This window comes from Furipterus horrens, unplaced genomic scaffold, assembly GCF_987537825.1.
Source record: "Furipterus horrens unplaced genomic scaffold, mFurHor1.1.pri manual_scaffold_12, whole genome shotgun sequence".
Classification (NCBI taxonomy): Eukaryota; Metazoa; Chordata; class Mammalia; order Chiroptera; family Furipteridae; genus Furipterus; species Furipterus horrens.
The window spans coordinates 81749849-81772035 of record NW_028327182.1 but is presented as its reverse complement, the minus strand read 5'-3'; the positions used below and the strand labels follow the sequence as shown (position 1 = coordinate 81772035).

The following is a 22187-nucleotide window of genomic DNA, read 5'->3' as shown; positions in this document are numbered from 1 at the left end:
ACCAAGTGTTGGCAAAAATGTAGTGAATCTGGTGGGAATGTAAAAATAGAATAAGACTTTGGAAAAGTTGGATAATTTCTTTAAAAAGTTGTATATAATCTTATTCAGCAATTTTCCTATTAAGAATATGAATTTTTGTACCAAAGAAAAATAAAGACATATGTTCGCATACAGAATTGCACATGACTGTTTGCAGGATTATTCATAAGCATCAAAAACTGAAAGCAATCCAAATGTCCATGAACTGATAACACAGGGGAACAATTTTTAACATAATTCCTGTTGAGTTCGATTTTTCAGCTGTTTTAGACTTAAATAGGCATGCTGATTTCAAAACTTCAGTTAGTTTTCTTCTATCACATCAAGGTTTTTTTTTTTTAACAGTTTATCTTTTTTTTTTTATGTTAGTTCTTATTTATTTGTTACTCTTAGAAAACCTCATTTTTGACTGGACTCAGACTTAGAGGTAGAAGCTCTCAGAGAGGACAGCCTGCGTCTCTTGGTAATCTGTTCCTGGCGTTTTTCTTTGGCCTCCTTCATCCTCTTAGCCAAAAGTTTAGCATATTCTTCAGCCTCTTCCTTATTTTTCTTAGTATGTTGTTTCTTCAGAGTGATGCGCTGACGTTTGTGTTGCAGGACACGTGGAGTAACGAGTCGCTGAATCTTAGGTGCTTTAGTCCTAGGTTTCTTACCTTCTTCGTTTAGGGGCTTTCTCACAACGCATTGGCAGACATCATCTTCTTTAGAGAGGTTGAAAAGTTTGCGGATCCTGCTAGCTCTTTTGGGCCCCAGGCACCGAAGCACAGTAGTATCAGTGAGACCAGGAATATCTTTCCCCCCTTTTTTCACAATGACCAAGTTGAGAACGCTCAGGTTGGCGTCCACAATAATACCCCAAACAGATTTGCGCTTTTGCTCTCCAGTCTGCCTGGGTCTGTAACAGGAATGGCCCTTGCTCAACAGCAGGCAGACACGGCCATGGTCAAGACCCCCTGCTTCCTGGGGAAACCTTGTTCATCGTTCCCACCACTGATTGGAACCACTTAACACTTCCATTCTTCACCCAGGGCATCAGCGGCAACTTCTGTGGCCATAACGCTTCTCATTAAAGGGATGAAGTTTGCACTCATTGTCCACTTCAATGAGCTTCTGGCAGCCAGTGGCTGGGAAAGAGATATTCAGCTTCATCCTGAGGCACCCGACTGCCTCTGAGGTGCCATGAAAAAGAGCTGTACAATTTATCTTAATGCGACCACTCTAGGCTGGACCGAGCCTGGATCAAGGGAAGCACTAGTGCTCTCCTATTGGCCGAGAGCAAACCTCCCTCAAGTGGGGAGGGGTGGGGGACGACCTTGGAGACCAGCGACAGGTTCATACTTGTCTAGGCTATTCAGTTACATATGAGACAGTGTGGTGAGAGGCTGTGTGCCGCTCTATAGAGTGAATCATATTCCAAAATGTAGTCCGAGTTCTTGTCTGTATACAAGAGTTTGCAGAATTGATTTTTTTATTTACATACATACTTATTTCCTTTCCTTCAGGTCATGTCTGCCTCTGCTGTTTCTCATTGTAAGTGCCTAAACAACCCTGATTCATTTTGTCCTGTCTGTGGCAGTTTCACCACTCCTAGTCAAGGGACAAACATCAGCGCATTAGTCAGGCGAGCCTATTTTGTATATTTTAAAGTAAAACTTGGTGATCAAGATAAGTCTTGAGCCCCTCACAAGGTGTGCAAGCAGTGTGTCAAGAGTTTATGGACGAAGGGAACACGTGATAAATTGCCATTTGGTATACCTATAGTTTGGTGAGAGCCCAGAGATCATTCAAGTGACTATTACTTTTGTAGAGTGAAAACGTCAGGATATAACAAGAAAAATAAATGTAAAATAGAGTATCCTAGTCTACCATCAGCTCTACACACCCAGTGCCTCATTCAGCTGAAATCCCAGTGCCAGTTTTCGTTAAACTACTCTCTTTTGAAAACCAGGAGTGTGGTGAAGAACTAAGTGACAGTAACAATGAAGATTTTGAAATTGAAGATGACTCAGTTAGTAAGGGATTTGATCAGCATGAGTTGAATGATTTGGCATGAGATTTGGGACTATCCAAAAAGGCTTCAGAACTCTGGGCATCAAGACTGCACGAGAAAACTTGCTTGAAAAAGAAGCAAATCCTACTTTGGATTAAGAGAAAGTACATTTCTGCAGTACTTTCGAAGTGATGGTGGCTTTGTGTATTGCCATAACATACATGGTTTAATGGAGGAATTGGGAATTCCAATCTATAACGCAACTGAATGACAACTGTTCATTGATAGCTCAAAGTGGAGCTTGAAATGTGTCCCCGTCCACAATGGCAATTTATTGGGTGCAATCACAATTGGCCATTCAGTTTGTTTTCATGAAGAATATAAAGACATAAAGAGAGTCATCGATCTGTTGCAATATCACAAGCACAATTGGATCATCTGCGTTGACCTTAAAATGGTCTTCTTCCTTCTTGGTCAGCAACGCAGATACACCATGTATACCTGTTTTCTGTGTATGTGGGACTGCAGAGCTCCTGAGAAGCATTGGGTGCAGTTGAATTGGCCTCCAAGATCTAACCTCAAACTTGGTGATTCAAACATTCTACAGGAACCACCTGTTGCCAGAAAGAACATTATATTCCCACCTCTGCACATAAAACTGGGCCTCGTGAAGCAATTTGTTAAAGCTTTGCCAACTGAAGGAGACTGTTTCAAGTATCTTATTTTGGCATTTCCTAGCCTGTCGTTTGAAAAGATAAAATTCCTTAATATGTATGTTTGGTAGAAGGACTTTACTACTTGTACACAATTTGACCTACAGTAACAATATGTAGCCTTTATATGAATAAAATAATTCTAAATAAGTAGTATATTCAGGTAACTTTTTCTTTATTTTCCTTTGTATGTACATTTTGTATAATTTTGGGGACAAAGGGAGGGTATTCTTTACCTTAAAAAGTTGGTGTGATAGGAAAAAACTGGGGTCATTTTTGGATTCAGATGCCAAAAGTTAGTCAAAAACAAGTGTCAGATCTAACTCAGCAAAAATTGTGTTCCTCAGTAATGCATAAACAAAATGCGAGATCTCTGTGCAATGAAATACTATTTGGTAATTCAAAGGAATGAAATACTGATATATACTACAACATGGGTGAAACACAAAACCACTATGAGAGGCACAGAAGATTATATATCGTACACTTCCATTTAAATAAATATTCAGAAAAGGCAGATTTATAAAAACAGGAAGTGGATCTGTGGTTGCCTGGGGCTGGGGTGGTGGCAAAGACGACTGTAAACATGCTATAAGAACCTGGGGGGAGACAATAGAAATGTTCTAAACTTGGATTGTGGTGATGGTTGCCTAACTCCATAAATGTGCTAAAAATCACTAAATTGTAAAATTACAATGCTTAAATTATATGGTATATATATTATAGTTCAATTTGAAAAGTAAAAACAATGTGAACTTAAAAAAATAATGAAGAAAATGGAGAGGAGAAAAATGGTTCTCAGTTCATGTATCCTTCTAGGATGTTAATGGGAAAGGTTGATTAATTATATTGTTTGGGGTGGGACATTTGCAACCCTGTCACCTTGGGTTAGCACAGAGAGATTGCTTTACCTTGAAGAATCAGTTGTTTTAGTACTTAAAGCCATCATAATGGTAATAGATTTTGTTTAGTTCATAACAGCACTGTGTGGTCTCTTTCAGTGTCTAGACTGTAGGCTAGTATCAAATTGGATGGGACTTCTAGAAACGCAGTATGAAACTGCTAGTGCAAAAGAGGTCCACGGGAGGACTAGAGCATCTGGCCCTACTTGGGGCCAACAATAGAACTACACTTAGTACCTGCTCAGATTTTAATGGTGGAGTAACAGGATACTTGTTCCAGCAAACTTCCAGAATGTTAAAAAATTACAGACACTGCAGAAGGTTGGTGGCTTATGTTTGCATATTAGCATATATAGGTCCAAGAATAGAACTGAAAATATGTAAATGAAGCAAAAAATGGTTTCAGCAATAAGAAAAATGAGTAACTGAAATAAATAGTATCATTTGAAGCACAACAGAATTTTTCAACAGAATGTTATGATATCCAATGGATGTGGGGGAGGCTGTGTTCTAGGCCTTGAGTCTTAAAGATATGAGCATTCACCCCCCTCAGATTTCAAACATGCCTTGCTGCCTGGTTCCCAAGTTCTCCAGGCCTTAGTAAATAACCAAATAAAAAATACCAAATACAATTTAAATTTTTGCTTTCCAAAGTTTTACCATTATGGATTTCCTGGAAAAAAGAAAGAAAGAAAGAAAGAAAACATTATTCCTGAAATTTTTCTAACTCAATGTTTTCAAAATTGCATACATTCAGAAATTAGCCTTATAAGTATAATCATTGGATATAGTTAAGGAATTGTCTTGGGGGGGGGGAGAATATATTGATTAAATTACTTCCCTGATTAAAAGCTATTTTTCACTGGAAAAATTACCCTTCATTGTACTATGTATTACACAATGTCTGTAAGTAAATGGTATGTGTATAATGCATCAATAGGAATTATTTTCCTAAAGCAACTTGTTTACAATGAAGAACTACAACTCTATCACAAATAACAATTAAAAAGACAACCAAGTGACTTTTGTGCCAATAAATATGAGAAAGATCATTTGTCCATGAACAAGTACTGCTGCATGATTTATTTATTTAGAGAGAGGGGAAAGGGATGAGAAAGAGGGAGAGAAACATCAATGTGAAAGAGAAACATTGATAAATTGCCTCTCATACATGCCCAGTCCGGGAACTGAACCGGCATGCAACCCAGGCATGTGCCCTGACTGGGAATCGAACCGGTGACCTTTTGCTTTGCAGGATGATGCCCAGCCAACTGAGTCACACCAGTCAGGGCTGAACTTTGATTTTTGACAATTGATTTCTGAAGGAGAGTGAGGCACTGACAGGCACGGAAAGCAGTGTGGGTACATTACCAGCAAGAGTTGGGGGTCAGGGTAACAGCATGAAGGCAGCACATGGAGTGTGCCTAGGAGCTGAAGGGAAGAGATGAGAGGTGACAGGTAAAGAAGACAGTAGGGTGGCAACAAGACGCGGGCAGGTGGTGTGCGTCATCACATGGAGGAAGTTTCAAAGAAGCAGAGAGTGTTTTCCTTCCACAAGGCTGTGAAATGTCACTGCTGCTTGAAAGGCTGCCTGGGATACATTCCAGGTCACAATTGTTATTGTCACCTGCCATGTAAATGGCTGAAGGTCATTAGTGCATGCACATGGTTGTCATTTTATGCTCTTGCTGTAGAGAAGAAACATTCATAAGGAAATCCATCTGAAAGGCATAGAGATGGGAGAAATTCCAAATCACTCCCAGCAGTAGTTTCTACCAAGATATTTCCTGAACTACCTCAGGCTCAGTATTGCCCTATCTCTGCTTGGATAAAGCGTATTTTCATAATAAAGACAATAAACGTTTATTTTGGAAAGCTTATAAAAATAACAAAGTAGAAGGGAATAGTGACATGGAATCCTGTCACTGAGCAGCCATTAACATTTTATGCAGATTCTTATCTTTTTATTTATGCACATACCCTGACTTTCCTGGCTGGTTTGGCTCAGTGGATTGAGCGTCGGCCTGCGAGCTAAGTGTCGCTGGTTCGATCTTCCAGTCAGGGCACATCAGAGAAGGAAAACTCTGACTCCAAAAAACCTCCGCTGCCTTGCGGCATACCTCTTCAGGGGAAAGGCTAAGGGAGTAAACCCCGACAGAAAATCCGGAGCCGGAGTCCCTAAGGCGGTTTGACGTTGTAGTCAACACCGGCAACTCCTGCGGCGCACCTGAAGCCAAGCTGTATTGACTCCGTCTTTCCCTTGGACCCTTCAGCTGCGAAGAGAGGGGGGGTCTGCTGCATGGGCAACAGCAGACCCTCCATATCACCCTGCCCAGGCTCTGTAGCTTCAGCTTCGCTGGAGAGGACACTCCAGCGTCATCGCAAGATGTCGATTCAACACGGGAGGAGACAGATACCGTGTCACTCCCGAGTCGGACTGCACAGCCATTCTCGGCGGTGCAGATAGACTCTTAAGAAGCTACACCATCGTCTCTCGAGACGGACGGCTGCCGACGACGACCCTGACTTGCAGAGTTATGATTGTAACGAGTGTGGGGTTCTTTGTCATCCTCTCTTCTTTCATTCACACGCGCTTTCTGTGATATTCTACATACTTGGTAAACCTCATTTTTCATAGCTGCCTGATTAAAATATTTTCATTCCCAGTTTTCTGGCTATCAAAAATGGCATTGTAATGCACATTACATGCATAAATATTTTCCTACACTTCTCAGATTATTTACGTAGGATAGATGTCCAGAAGGAGAAAGAAAGTGTTCAGGTGCGTGAAAGTGGACAAACATTCACTTTTAAGGCCCTCGAATCGTATTTTTGTTTTTTTTTTCCATAATAGTTGCATGCCCACCAGCAGCGCAGGTGTCCTTTCACCCTGCCCTCATTGGCACTGTATATTATTCTTTTAGAAGTTATTTGCTAATTTTGCAGTCTCTATTCTAATGTAAAGATATTAAAGATAAAACAGCAACAATAAAAAAAAACAGAACTAAAATAATAAATTTGTAAAACCTGACTTTCCTTGAGCACCCACTATGGGACTAAATACCTTCTGTGCACTGACTCTATCCCTCTTCCCTGTCAGGTGGCTGTTCTATTATGCCAAGTTAACAAATGGGTAAATAGAGGCATACAGAGGTTAAGTAACTAGCTCAGCTTTAAATGGCTGGAATGCACACTTCTAACTTGTTTACTAACCTATCAATCTTTGCCCATCCTATTTAAAATTAAGGTATCTTCACTTTCTCTGCTAACTTCAGTCTGTTCCAGTTTTTGTCCATTTCTCTGTACTGCCCTTTTCTCTTTTGTCTGAAATGATGAGCTCCCACTCATGCTTTAGAGTTGCAACATCACCTCTCTGTGAGGCTCTCTCTGAATCTTCATCTTCCTTAAGCTATTCCCTCACCTTGGTGGTTCTATAGCTCTGTCACAGGTAATGTAACTATTTTGGGTGTTTGTATATTTCCCATTAAAGTCTGGATGTAGCTGGAACAGAGAAAATATGCCCTTCACTGTCTGGCTTAAGCCCATTCCACTTTTTGTCTAATTTTTTTATGCCTGCCTTCCCTGCTTTTCCTGCTCTGCTGGAGTCCATCCTGAGGTCTGCTTTCTACCTGTGTCACCTGAATGGGTGTGCACTGCCCCAGGAATGGTCGTTGCTAGCTGCGGTTAGCTTTAGGTTACATTTGTGTCTGCCCCAGACCTGCCTTGTCTCCATGGACAATGGACAATGCCATTTCTGCTACTCAAAACGCTTGTCTCCAATAGTCTATCTACCAAATCAAAAATACTGAGGCAGGAATTATTTTTTTAGCCTTCTCCAAGTGGTTTCAATGCCACAGGAGAGAGGAGCCATCTTTGAGTCTATTGGTCTGGTAGCTTAGTCTGAGGATCAGAGACTCTGAGTCACTGGCTGTCACGCTGCTGTGCTTTATAGAGGAAGCAGCACACCGATCACTCTGATCAAGGACGATCATTCTGTCTCTCCAAAAGTACATATCAGTAAAAGGGAAAAGAAAATTAACAAATTAAAAAATTATTAGAAATAAACTGTACATGTTGATTATTGTACCAGTGATAATAAAACTCATGTTGATGGACCATATTATGTGCCAGACACTGTGCCAATTTCTCTATCTCCATTATATCTTTGTATTTAAAGCATTCTTATGAAATCAGGGATTATTATTTTCATTTTATAAATGGAGAGTCTTAGATTTAAAGACATTAACTAATCTGACCAAGGTGACCCAGCCAGCAAGCATGGAACCAGGATATAAAACAGGCAGCCTTGACTCCCGATTTGCATAATTAACCATGACAAAACAAGAGGGGTGAATTTGTAGGAAGAATGTAGCCCAACCCTAAATCTTTAATGTTTCAATACAAAATATAAATAAGAGACAGAGGACTGGTATAATTTAATTAATAAACGGTGTATCTGTGCGCAAAGCAAGAACTCATCTTCTTTTCAAGCATCTGTGAAACATTTATGGAATGGGCTCACTTCTGGGCCAAAATTAAAACATGAAAAAGCAAAAATTATGCAAGCCTTACTTACTGGTGAAATATAATTTGAAGATTAACAGACTCTAATAATATAAAGAAGTCAACAATTCTCCCCAAACCCAATTTTATTTTAAAAAAACAAAACAGAACAAAACCACACAATCCCAAGTAAATCCTAACTAAGAGAAGAAATCCTAAGTAGAATTCTGATTGTATGTAATACAGGAACAATGGAACTATATGTTAAAAAAATACTTTGGTATGCCACCCAGTAAGTACTACTTATTTTGAGAGACAATGCTTATCTTAAGAGTTTTCCTTTTTGACAAGGAAGATTTACGTAAATAACCACAACACTCACTATTCTTTTTAAAAAGGTAAATTAAATAAAACAAGGTACCCGTGGTTACATCAGTCAGGGAAACGACCTTCATATCCTTCTAATGGAATGAAATAGGAAGTATTGTGTGGGACAATAGCTGAAATCTAATTGTGACACTATAAGATTACTTTTTTTTTCTTCTTCCTTATTTATGTGATAGATATTTCCTTACAGAACTCACTTAAGAGGGCCTGCCACTTACAAAATCAGGACTATCTGCCATGTTGTTCTTTGAAATGATTACACATTGGTGGATAAATTTTGCTGGTAGATTGCAGGTCTAAAAGATAAAATAACTAATCTATAATTATTAGAATTTCCCTGTAATTTCAATTCTAAAAGCATCCTAAAAGGGTATCAATATATGTTTATATTAATTTGCATGTCTTTATTTTAATGTTTATATACACAAAAGATGCTGTATCATCCATATTTTATTCATTCTTGGACAGATTTGTTCTCTTCCATGAAATTATATTAACATATAGTACTTCTAATCACATTGCAATTACCTTAAGAGCCCTAACATAATGTAGATACAGAAAATTTTATTAATTTCAAAGTGCAAAAATCATTAATTTAACATTTATGTACTTGAATAACTGAAATAATCCATTTTTCTATATTCTCCAATATTTTTTCTGCTACTCTAATTTTTTCTATTTTATCATTGCTATCAATACTATTCTCTTTTGCTCATCTGTGATGACCTTTTATTAAAAATTAATTTTTTTCCTGCATTTCCAGGATATTATATTAATGCCCTTCTTTGAGGATTCTGGGTTTCATTTCAGTTGAAAGAACATAACTTTCCTAGTTCTTGTCTTGTACTTCACTCATTCTTTTTTCTAAATGTTCATATTTTTTACCTTGCATTACAGTTGTGTGTGTATGAGTGTGTGTGTGTGTGAGCATGTACATATGTGTGTTTTATTTCTACTCTTAAACTGGGAAGATTCCATGTTTGCCTTATTTGGTATTCTCCTTAGCATATTTACTATATATCTCTACACATATATTTTTCAGTACTTTGCACATATTAGCTGTTAAATAAACATGTTAAATGAGGCTGCAAATGGTACCTTTTATCTTTTGCAAGCAATTTTCCTATCATCATTTTTACTTTCCTTAACATGCCTACATATAGCAGCCTAATTTAAGCAGCTTTGTGGAGGATGTGTTCTTTATAGGGTCTGACCACTCAGTACCAAAAGGTTAGAAAACATTATTCCATAATGAAAACTAAGTTTTTGTTTTTTTAAGTTAAACTTTGGACTTCGTAAAATCCACGCAGCGATATGCAAATAATTACATCTAGTTCCCTAAATAATAAATTTAAACTTCTCTCTCCAGTCCCAACTACAACTGCGGTTTAGATTTTGCAAATTTTTCACATAGTTCAATATTTACCAGTGATTTTTTTTTAGAAGGACTTAGCCAAATGTGTGATTTCTTTAGCCTTATGATATCTTCCTTGACTGAACGTGTCAAGTGGCTATGATTTAGAGTCATAAATTCAGCAAGCAAATATGGCCTTAAATACAAAAATAAAAAAAATAAAAAATAAAAAAAAAATAAAATAAAAAACAGACCAGTTCTGAAAGTACATAAAATCTGATTTTGTAACTTGATAGTAGCATCCATGTATCCATAGGGGCTGAGCATTTGTGTTCTGCGGATTCACTGGTATGGTGCTGTAATTTGTAATGCCAAAGAATATGACTCTTACAACCACATTAATCATGTTTGGACAAGACCTGTCCAAGCTTCCTTCCTCTGAAGCAATGGCAGTATGAACTGGTTTTAACTCTTCACATGCTTCTTTGTTTTAAGGCTCTGGGAGATTTATCACAATCATTAACTAATGTATAGTTTTAACTAAATTGAGATTCTGATGTTCTGATGTTCACCTCAGTATTTGGTTGTTTGGAAATATTGTTACAACTTTATTCAGGAAGACAGACTACTCTGAGACAGACTTGTAACTTACCCAACCATGGATCTAAAATTTTGTAACTTCATCAATTCTTCCTGCAGAATTTTTCTCTCAGATTCTTCCATGCACATCTAACATTGGTCTCTCAAATAAACCTAGTCCAATTCCCTGAGAATTCTCTATTTTTTTCCATTAAGGCAGCACAGGTAGAGAAAGAATTATGGATTACCTTATTGAATCTTGAGATTTATGTGAGATTCATATGTATCATTCTGTCTCTTTGCCTTTTTTGTTGTTGTTGGTAATTCAAACTGATTTCCAATTCTCTGTCGAACTATACGTTATTCAGCTCTCTGTAAAAACTGGAATTTATGTCCTTCTTTGTGCTTCAAGTTTATTCAGTGGGTGAGTATGACTTATCTTGTGCTTACAGAATAATTTACATGAAGAACATTTAACTAATCACTAGGTTCTTCCAATATTAGGAAAGATTACTTTCACTGAGCTCCTTTGAAAGAGGAAGTAATCTCTAAAATGCATCTCGTCATCTGTGGTAGATTCTATTATCATTTAGCAAGCATTCTCTCCCCCTCCTCCTGCCATGGGAGAAGTATGCTATTAACATTGGGCATGGACGCATGACTGAGCTAATGAAATGTGGGCACATGGGGCAGGACACCTTCCTCTGATCCGCTTGCACTCCTGCTCACCATGATGAAACACGCAGCTCTGGATAGCGTATCTGCACTCTCATCCTGGGGCTTTGAGTAAGAAGACATCTGGGGCAGTTCTGAGCCCGACTTGTTACCTGGAGAAAGTTAACATCGTTAACCTGCATACCAGGTCAGATTGTACAGAAACGTATTTGTGTCTATGTCAGAAACAAATGTTTCTGGTTGTAAACCTCTGAGATTTGAAGTTGTTTTTAGGAAGCATTTTCAGGAGGGACATTTGCTCAAAGGGAATTCAGAATTGTTATGGACCAGCGACTGCTATGGGCCTCCCATTTTTCACATTTCCAAATAAGATTATTTATTGCTGTCATCCTGGTCTTGTTGCACCTTTTAATGGTGTGTGCATGCGTGCACGTGCGTGCGCATGTTTAAAAGATTATATACATAATTTTATGTTATAGCCCATAGATGTCTGGATCAAGAAGAGCCACCTCAAGGCATGCTGTAGATGCTTGTACAAGATCCTGGACTTCAGCTCTGATGCCTTTTGTGGTACCCTCCTCAAGAAGGCTATTAGTTTATTTGAACTCAGAGGGAAGGTGCATCCACAATTGAGACCAAGAGGGTATACTGCTGTAGATTATATTACTATTCAACAAATATTTACTCTTTCCTCCTCCCTCATGGGAAGAGAGTACTATTAAGCCCCATCAACATGAGTTTCACCATTTGGCTACATGACCTTCTATGAACAGTGGAATGTGGGAGGAAGGGATAGAGTCCCTGGTCCAACCAAAGCTTTAAGGGGCATTGAAAGTTCCTACGAGCCTTCTTGCACTCCAGCTCTCGCCGTGGTAATGGCGCACCTGGATAGAAGCCACGCCTTCAGCTTTGGTGTTAGGATAAGAAGGCTTATTTATGAAGCAGACCCACACGGGCAGAGCAGCCATAGCCAACTCACAGAACTGTGAGTGAAATTAAAAAAATATATATTTGTTGTTGCAATCAACTGAGATTTACGAGACATTTTTCTATGCAGCACTATTGCAGCAAAAGCTGCCTGGGTAAACTTTTGATAAGAGAGAGGATAATGTCTATGTGTAGTTAGCATTTGAGCCAACCAAATTTCTGTTCAGCCAGCTACAGACAGAAAATATCAAACTCAAAAAGGATTATTCTGGAAAGTATTAAGTAAATTAGGAACAAAGATTTTGTTCTGAACAAATTCTGCTATCCACCTTGCATGGGGGATGTCTGCCAAAACTCTGACAAAGTTCACTGGTATATTTTTTGTCTATACTTTTGCAATGGAATACAGTTGGCCTGCCTCATAGGGCAACGGGCCCTAGTCCAGGAAGGGGTAACCCGCACTTGCAGCATGTTTTGGGAAGTAGATCCAGAGCATTAATAACTTATGACCTTGTAAACATAATACTGTTGGGATAATGCACCAGAACATTTTGTGAACAATAACCACAAATTTATTTTCTGGGCTGTTTACCTCTTGGCTAACCTTGTTCCTTCATTCTCATCACCTATATCTCAATACATGAAATCTACCTAATTATGTGTCCTATTGATGGAATTCATTACGAACTAAATATATACAAAATGCTCATTGTTTGCCCTAAATTTCACATTATTATCTATGGTGCTATTATTGACCTATAACATCAATGCCTAAAAAAATTAAAAGAAGCAGAACAATGCACAAAATCTAAATATTATAATTCAACATATATATTTACATGTTAATTTATAACTGTTTCTTGAAAAAAAATTAAGACTATACAAATTTCAATAACAACAATCTGTGTTTAATCCCAAATTAAAGATAGAAAATATTGAAAAGAAATTGGGGCAGGTGTAAAAAGAAACAAGTTTAACTCCTTATCCCAGATTAGCAAGGAATCAAGTATCATATTTTTCTGAAATTTGGTGACTAAATAAACATAGGCTCAAGGATGTGCAATGGGGTACACTGAATTCCTACCCCATTTTAACCTCATGCACACAAGTCTCTTTAGAGGCAATGTGGTGTAATGGAGCAAATACCAACTTTGGATGAAATATTCCTAGTTCTAATCCTAACTGCAATATTTTCTGTGTGATATCTGAGAAGTCGAGATCTCTTAGCACATAATTTACCTCATCTATAAAGTGGCCCTTATAAATTATTGTGAAGACTTGCTAGGGAAGCTGAAAATAATATGTGTAAAGTGCCTAGCTCAGTGCCTGGCACATACTACAGCTCAATGAAAGTCGGACCATTTGTTTGTAATGTTGGGTTCTTGTTAAAATTTAGATTATTCTTCTTCTCCAAACGTAATATCTGTGTCTTCAATATACTTTGGAAGAAAACTCAACACCTGTACAAGTGCTTGATATTCAGTAAGTAAGGCACTTAAGACGTACACCACGGTATGGACTTTTTCAGAACTGTTAACTACTTCTACTCTGCAAGTGGCTATAAGAAAATAATACAGGCAAGTTTTTCAACAGGAAAAATAGTGCACTCTTCAAAGATCATTATCAGTTCACCACAGTGGTTGGCATGGCCCATACTGCTGGATAAAAATATCATTTAGGCTCAGTGTCTTAGTAAAAATAAATAGGGTTAGTATGTAATGGAGGTACAGCATGAAAGCCTCTATCAATATAGGGTGTGCTGCTGAGTGCTGATTGAGTGACCGGGAAGTTTGTGGGCAGGCTGAGTAGCAGAAATGGCAGCAAGTCCTTACATATAGCCTTCTCACCTACCTGGTCAATAATGAGGTAAGTCATGTCCTTGGAAGGAACTAAGGGAGTTCACTCACCTGTGTCTTTGATCCTCTGCCTCCTTATTGGTTGGTTCTGTATTAGAATGAAGGCTATGTCAGATTTTCTCCAAAATCTAGTCCAACCACATAATTGTCTGTTAAGAAAAAAACTGTCAAAGTGTCAATAATTTCTACCCTCCAAAAATACTAATCAGGAGACAAAGACTGAGTAAGTACCATTCACTCTTAAGATACCAAAGATAATAAATTATTTTAATAATTCACTCACTAGGCAATATCCTAATGTTTAACTGAAAGGTCATCATAATATTTTTTTTAGAAATATATAAAGAACTCTGAGGAGGACATTTTTCCAAGTATCTTCTTACTAAGAATATGAAAATGTTCAAAACTAACAAGAATGATTTGTGAAATCTGAGCTGGAGACTTAATTTTGTAACGTAATTTCAGAGCGTGACATGCGCACCTCAGTCTGGGAAAGCATTCAGAACACTGGTATGAGGGGCCTCTCAGACTCCCCACCCTGCAAGACCCAGGGTCCGTGTGTTCGCACTCGGGCACTTGGCAGCACACGATGATCTAGAAGGCAATCAAGAAAAGTGGCTATTAAAAGCTCACAGGCTTTCGAGAGGGAGAAAAATGACTTGCTAAAAGCTAAATCTCTAAAAGCCCTGAAGTTATTTCCTTCTTGACCTGAATGTATGCCCTGTGTATGCATAGTCACACTTATCCCCTGATTTTTCTTTTCCTTTTTCTTTTTAGTAATAATCTTTACACACACTTAAATTTAACACTTGACGAGCACTTAAATGGCTGAATTAAACAAGAAGTCATTTGAGGAATTTTGGCTCCTGGCCATTCCTTGGGGTTTCATCAGTGGCAGAGTAACTTGCAGGACAGAAGCCAACCTCTCTAATTGTTTTGTTTAATTAGACCATTTAGAAATCTGAGCCAGCCTGAAGACCCTGCTTCTCTGCTTCTCTGCTTCTCCTCACCTGGGTAAGATGGCTTGGGTTGGCTCCTGTTTCTCTAGAACTTCTCTCCTTTGGGACCATGGAATCGGTATGGGGTTAGCTAAGGTCTTCACACCATTTAGCTTTTTTTTCCAGCATTTTCAGGAGCACTTCTCTGGCAGTTCCTCATTTTCCCTTTGGCTCTGCTCCACCATAGGCAAAAATCGATCTTTTCCTTTCTGCTGCCAAGTAGAAGGTTATAAGTCACCATGAATCTATAAAAAGCTTGCAGCCTTTAGTGGTGGTGCATTTGTAGATATTTTCTGAGGGCTAAGGGAAGGAGTGTTATTGATGAATTCTCCTCTCAGCCGCCTGAAAGACAAGAAAGTGTTCAGTTGTCAATTTATTGCAAACTTGAAATCACAATGGAAAGCAGCATTTTTGTGGCACATTAAAATCGCACACAGAATGGCCCTGATAGACTGAGTCCTCTGGGAGTCTTCGGGCAGTGACAGCCCACATGCTCAGGGACAGCATTGTTTCCCTGGCTCTCGTGTCAGGGATTGCTATACAGGGAGCCACGTGAGCCCGTGGCTTCTCTGAGCACCAACAAGAGGGTCACATGAACTGTTGGAGTACTTACAGCTTGGTTTAGCCAAATGTAATGAGCTCTCTTTATCACCATTTTAAAATAGCTTCTCAATATTCAACCAACTGTAACCTAATTGCATTTAAATACTGGGGAGGGAGCAATGAGTGAATGAGGCCAAATGCTTAGGCAGGTTGCTAAGTGGGGTTAGAGAGTCCAAGATCCCTGATAAACTCTTCTGACTTCTCTGTGGTGGAAACACAGATTTGGATCACAGGCCAGGTATGGTTTGGAAGTTGTGTGAGAGAGATTTTTCTTTACAAGTCTGCATCATTCTTTCCATGGAAACTGAAAATTTACCTTCTGATTTGAGTGTGTGTACCCCAAGTGCACTAGGCTGGGAGCCATGGACCCTGAATCTTATCTTCATAAAGAGTAAAAATACTTTTCCCAACTTCTGGCCCAATTCCTGCATTTTGGTGAAGTTACAAGACTTGCCTGTGGGCATAGAGCAGAGGGGGTGGCAGCAGGGTCAGGGTCTGTAAGCTGTTAAGCATCCACATCACTCTAGACTTAGCAATGCTACAGTAGAGATGGTTTATTTTTTATTTTTTTAAGCATGCAGAAGAGCACCTGACTTTTGGTATCTCCTAGTAATTCACTGTGTGATCTTGGGCACATTACTTGACCTCTCTGAGCCATTCTTTCTTCATCTGTAAATGAAATAGTTGGACTCACTGGATGATCTCTACAGCCATTTAAGATCCAGCATTTTATACACCTCTGAGGCTTCAAACTGGAGAACACATATATATTTGAAAAAGAAGAGGAAAAAGTACCAAGAAAATGAGTTAATACCATACTCACTAGATTTAACAGTCTGTGCCATATACTTAGTTTCTTATTCAATAAAAAATAAGAAAAGAACAAAAACAATAATTATGAAAATAACATCAGAATGGCCTGCACCCAGCAAGACTGCATTCATAAGAGCATCTTAATTGTTTTATTAATGGGATTAAAACATTCTTTACTCTGATCATCTAATATCAGGTTTCTCAAATGTAGCAAAAAAACTGAAGGAATCCTGAGCTTTAAAGGAAAGGATAAGGAAGCAACAGAGCGGGGCAGGGGTGGGAGGGTACAGCCACAGAAGTGATGGCTTTGTTGTGTTTATTTAGAGCCAGAGTCAGTCCCATTTAGTTCATTTGTGTGTAAAAATGAAAATCATCAGTCTCAGAGCATGAAACCATTAGCTACCGCTCCAACGAGCTGCATTTCAGAAAGGTCAGAGAGCCAGCAACAAGAATTTTGCAAGTGATGTGTGTCATATTTGCATATGATAATTAGTTTCTCTATAAATACAATTTGTTCTGCAGATTAACATTTTGTGTCCTCATTAGATAGCAAACATTTCCATATTAAACCCACAAAGCTGCCAGAGTTGGCTCTGCTTGCCTTGCATGATAGCATTAATATCTCTGGTTATACTGACGCCAATTAGTGGTGCTAAATCTTGGAAGAATAAGGAAGATTACTAATGTTATTAATATAAATAGTAATAATAATGCTGAGAAGCTTTTGCAAACCTTGTTAACTTCAAAGATCATTAGCAGTGAAGTACCTCTGAGCTATAAATGGCTGTGTTCTTGGGCACATAAAGTGTCAGCTTGTCTAGAATACTTTGCTCTCTACACTAAAGTGAGCTCCTGGTTTACAAGTGAATCTTGAAAGATCTGCTGTAAAGAGGAGCGTGCAATGAAAACATTGTTTTCTTTTGCTAAATGTGTTTTGTCCAATAAGGAACTCAGTAGTGCTATTGCTAGGAGCAATAATTTGCTCGACTTGTTTAGCTCAGTGTGAACAGTTTGCTCTTGTTCCTGAGGCCAACTTCCCTAGGGTGGTGAGGTGAGGTATTTTATGGTCCCACGAAAGGGTTTTATAAAGCGGGATGCCCCAGAATTACTCATGAGATGATTTCGATTCCACTGGAACACAGTGAACTGTTCTCTGTTGCAGGAGTGTCGAAGGACAGAGAAGATGCTGATGGATCCACGCGAGAGGGGAGAGTGTTCACCATTTTCCCCATTATTGTTGACACCAAGTGGAGGAGACTGCTTAAAAGACACCGGCGTTGTGAAGCGCTAGTTCTGCAGCTGAAAGGAACGGTCTGATGTTGAGGACTAATGGTCACTTACCCTTAGCTCAGTGACAATGGAGGGATGAGCCTCTATTCACGTGATAAGAACAGTTTCTGCAGAAATCAACTTGCTTCACTTCCTTGCGTGCTTTTTGTTTGATGTGCTATATACACTTAGATTTATCAATTTTTAAAAAAGGCATCAGTTAAGCCATCAGACCTATTTAACTCAAACGTAAACACCGTACTATTGAAGTTTGGGCTGTGATACAAGGAAGTGATACTAAAATGCAGGATTTTATATCATTTCAGATGCTAGGCTGAGAAGTGAGATAAAAGTAGCTTTGTTTCACATCTCTGCCATTTCCTAGGGGTGAAACTTCAGATAAGAGGGGTTCCCTAACTCTTCATTTGCCCATCCATAAAATAAGAATAAAAAGTGTACCAAATTCACAGGATTATTATGAAGATTAGACTCATCCTGCTGTTAACAAAGAGCCTGGCCCATACAACAAACTCAAAAGATAGAAACAGTCGTTATCATTATTACTTATAATCACATTTCCCGATGCTGGGAGGAATAACAGTAATGAAACATCATCTCTCTTCCTGGATATACAAGAACTCCAGTTCTCAAATCCTAACCAGAGACACCTCGCCTGTACCAGATGGAGACCCCTCTCCTCAGCTCCCGCCCAAGCACATCATTTTGTTACAGAAATAGGGGAGTCCAAAAATCCCCGGAGTTTGCGGCTGGGGGATGGGGAGAAGGAAGCAGCTTTCAGAATGCCTCCACACGCCTGAGGCTGGTGGCTGGTGTCTTTCATTATGCAAAATTGCTTGGATGCTTCCAACGCCTCAGGTGGATGGGAGGAGTCTTGAACCAGGGGACGCTATGGAAAGCACACAGAGCCTACGTAGGGTTCTGTGAATGGTCAGAACTGTTGGCAACACCCACTGCGTCAGAGGACGCAGTCAGGGATATATAGGCAGCTGCGAACACTTTGGGGACGGTGCGCTCTGGGGCTGTCTCCCTCGCTGACGGGTGTTCGCAGGGGTGCTCTGGAGAAGGAGAGGAGGGCCACACAGTTTACAGAAAGAAGACAGTTTGCAAAGAGGCTGAGAATCCAGGGGGTTCTGCATTGAGAGCTGGAGGGCACCACAGCACAGAAAGGACCTCCCCAATCAGATTGAATGATTGGCAGCCGCTGGTAAAGCTGAACTGTGTTTGGGAAGTAGGGAAACAGTGTTTCTGACCTTCCTGAAACTGGCTAGGTTTGGTAGGGGGGAGGCAAGGATATGTGTAACTGTTAAATAAACAATTTTCTTTTTACTCAACTGAAGTATTAAGCGTTGTAATTCTTGCGGCGGGCAATCGGACTCCTAACTAAAGAGCCTGTGGGTTTGTTTTCAATTGGAGCAGCCCAGGGGTTCTGTAACAATTTCTCCTTTAGCATCACCTGTCCCTCTGGTCGTGTTTTCTCCACCATGTCTCCATCTCTGCCCTTGCCTTGCTGTAGAGCTAATGTCATCTTGTCTAGTCTAATACAATATGCTATATTCTCCCCCTGCATGTCGCCATCTTCATGGAGAGTACAATGCCACCCAAGTGTCATAACAATGTCACCTTGTATTTTCTATTGACCAAAGGTTTTTGTGACCTTGGCCTTTGACTCTCAGTATCCTTTTCTCCAAGTTAGCGCAGATTACTGGGGGTAGAAAGCTAGAACCAGAGAATCAGCTGAGCTCATACCCCTGAGCTTTCCTTTCTCAGGCTGACTCATGGTTCTCTGAGAATGACTTGCAGCTGGTTAGCTAGTTACCTATTGGTTTCCCTGGGAAGCTCTTTTGTCCTTCCCATAAATAGACACTCTGCTGGTCCATTCCTGCTGTTCACATTTGAATTCTCAAGGTGAACACATGCAAGATTCCTAAGCTGGAATATCTACTATGTTTCTAGGTGTAGAAAGGAATCGGGGACATTTAATATACTGAAGAGAAAGTTTAGAAGGGATGTGTTAATGTCTCAAAATACCTAAAGGATTGCCCAGTGGAAAGAAAGATTAATTTGTTTCTGACAACCAAGACAGTGAATGGAGGCTACGGGGAAAAAAAAGATATTAACTAAATATCGTCGGCAGCCGTCCGTCTCGAGAGACGATGGTGTAGCTTCTTAAGAGTCTATCTGCACCGCCGAGAATGGCTGTGCAGTCCGACTCGGGAGTGACACGGTATCTGTCTCCTCCCGTGTTGAATCGACATCTTGCGATGACGCTGGAGTGTCCTCTCCAGTGAAGCTGAAGCTACAGAGCCTGGGCAGGGTGATATGGAGGGTCTGCTGTTGCCCATGCAGCAGACCCCTCCTCTCTTCGCAGCTGAAGGGTCCAAGGGAAAGACGGAGTCAATACAGCTTGGCTTCAGGTGCGCCGCAGGAGTTGCCGGTGTTGACTACAACGTCAAACCGCCTTAGGGACTCCAGCTCCGTATTTTCTGTCGGGGTTTACTCCCTTAGCCTTCCCCTGAAGAGGTATGCCGCAAGGCGGCGGAGGTTTTTTGGAGTCAGAGTTTTCCTTCTCTGATGTGCCCTGACTGGAAGATCGAACCAGCAACACTTAGCTTGCAGGCCGACGCTCAATCCACTGAGCCAAACCAGCCAGGGAAGTATCCAAGCAAAGGCCAAATGATAAATGACAGGATGGCCAATAAAGGGAATTCATGAATTAGTTAGACTAAATGACCTTCAGCAATGGGGCGTATAAATTCCTCAGTGAGATGTTTGGCCTCCAGTCCAATTTGGGAGACATATTGGAGAGTAAGGGAAACTTTAATAATTGTCTTGAAGCTGTTTTGAATAATGTTTTACATAAAATTTAGAAGTATCAATTATCCTTATGAAAACATGAAGGGATAGGCAGAAGGTGACCATTCACTCAGTCTACAAACACTTGTTGAGCTGTTATTCAGTGGTGCCTTTTTAGATTTGGGGATAGACTGACGAACAAGACAAACTTCCTCTTGAGCTTGGATTCTAGTTGGAGGTCAAGAAGAATCAGTAGAGACCAAAAAAAAGGAGATATAACAAAAGGTGGATATATGTTATGACACTCCATCAACTTCTCTTTTTATCACTTCCTTTAGGGTTTTATTCCCATAAGTTTCTCTGAGACACTGTTCTCTATCATCACTATAACCAGATTAAAGGGGAAACGGATGACAGATGACAGATCAATCTCTGATTCTAAGAGATGTGACAGTGGATTTCTCCTGCTAGTGCTTCCTCTCTGGACTCGACATGAAAAGCGAAACAGCTTGCATTCCCATAACAGCTTTTTAATTAATAAATAAATACACCAGAAGAGAATGTGGAATCTGCTACCAAGGGTCATCATAGAAATCCTTCTCTGTTTTACCTAAGAGAAAAAGGATATGAAAAGTCTTTCTGGGTCAGATGTGACAGACAAGTGGGTCAGATGTCCTTTCAGTCCCTGTGAATGTCTGTGACTTTCCAAGGACCAAACCTTGCATTTCCCTTAGAGTCTCCTGTGCCATCAGATCTTCTAAACCCCACTGTTTCCATTATACAATGGATTTTTGGAAGTAAAACAGGCCTGTTAAAAAACTCTTTTTTTAATGCAATGAAGGATGTAAGGAGACTGGAGGAAGTTCAAAGAAGAATAACAGGAATGATTAAGGGGCTGAGAGCATGATTTATGTTGAATGATTAAAAGGATTAAACATGCAGGGCTTGGCCAATGCTACATACTCAGCTATAAAAAAAAAATAAAAATAAAAATTAAGTGCCAAAGCTCTCAGCTCCCATGAAAAATACAAATTTGCATATAATTTGGCACATATTTCCACACAAAGTTCAGCAGAGCTTTACTGAGGCAGTATTCACACAGTGCTGAAACCACGCATCTGGTCAGCCTAAAGCAGAAGCCTGGTCATATCATTTAAAACTTCTACTTGACCTAATTGAATAGACAGTTGAATCAAAGTATACCAGGGCCACCTCCAGCTGTGATGCATCCATAAAGTATATAAAATTCTGGGACACTTAATCACTTATCCAAGGTTCACAGGCTGAAGTCCCTACATTGGGCACACAGGTGGCCAAATGACAGAAGTGGGCTAAGCTTGGAGGGTACACAGCCAGGAGGGGCCCCAGCTCCATGTTGCCATGAGGGAATTTTGGCTAAGGGTGACCAGATCTTCTTGTCAATCAGATGAAGCCAGAGATTTGGGGTGCTTTCAGCAGCAAGTAAGGAAAACCCAGCTCAGAGAGGAGGAGCCAGTGGATCCAGCACCCCAGTTACCCATCCTCTAAGTAGAAGGCAGGAGCCACCGACAAGAATTCAGAGGAAGAGGAATGGATGTGAGGAGGCAACCAAGTCACATTCATTCAAGTTTAAAGATCCAGATTATTACGTTAAAATATCTACTGGCTTTTAAAGAAATTAAACACTGCTGGAAAAGTCATTCTGTGGTTACCAGTTCACCACCCCTTCTCTGGTGAATTTCTTCATTTCAGAATCAGACAAACTGAGGTCCAGAGAAAGGGAAAG

At 39.8% G+C, this 22187-nt stretch overlaps 1 pseudogene; it reads right to left on the bottom strand.

The window, feature by feature from the left end:
* Positions 1-409: 409 nt before the first annotated feature.
* On the bottom strand, positions 410-1188 carry LOC149996495 (small ribosomal subunit protein eS6 pseudogene; annotated as a pseudogene).
* Between the last annotated feature and the right edge of the window lie 20999 nt (positions 1189-22187).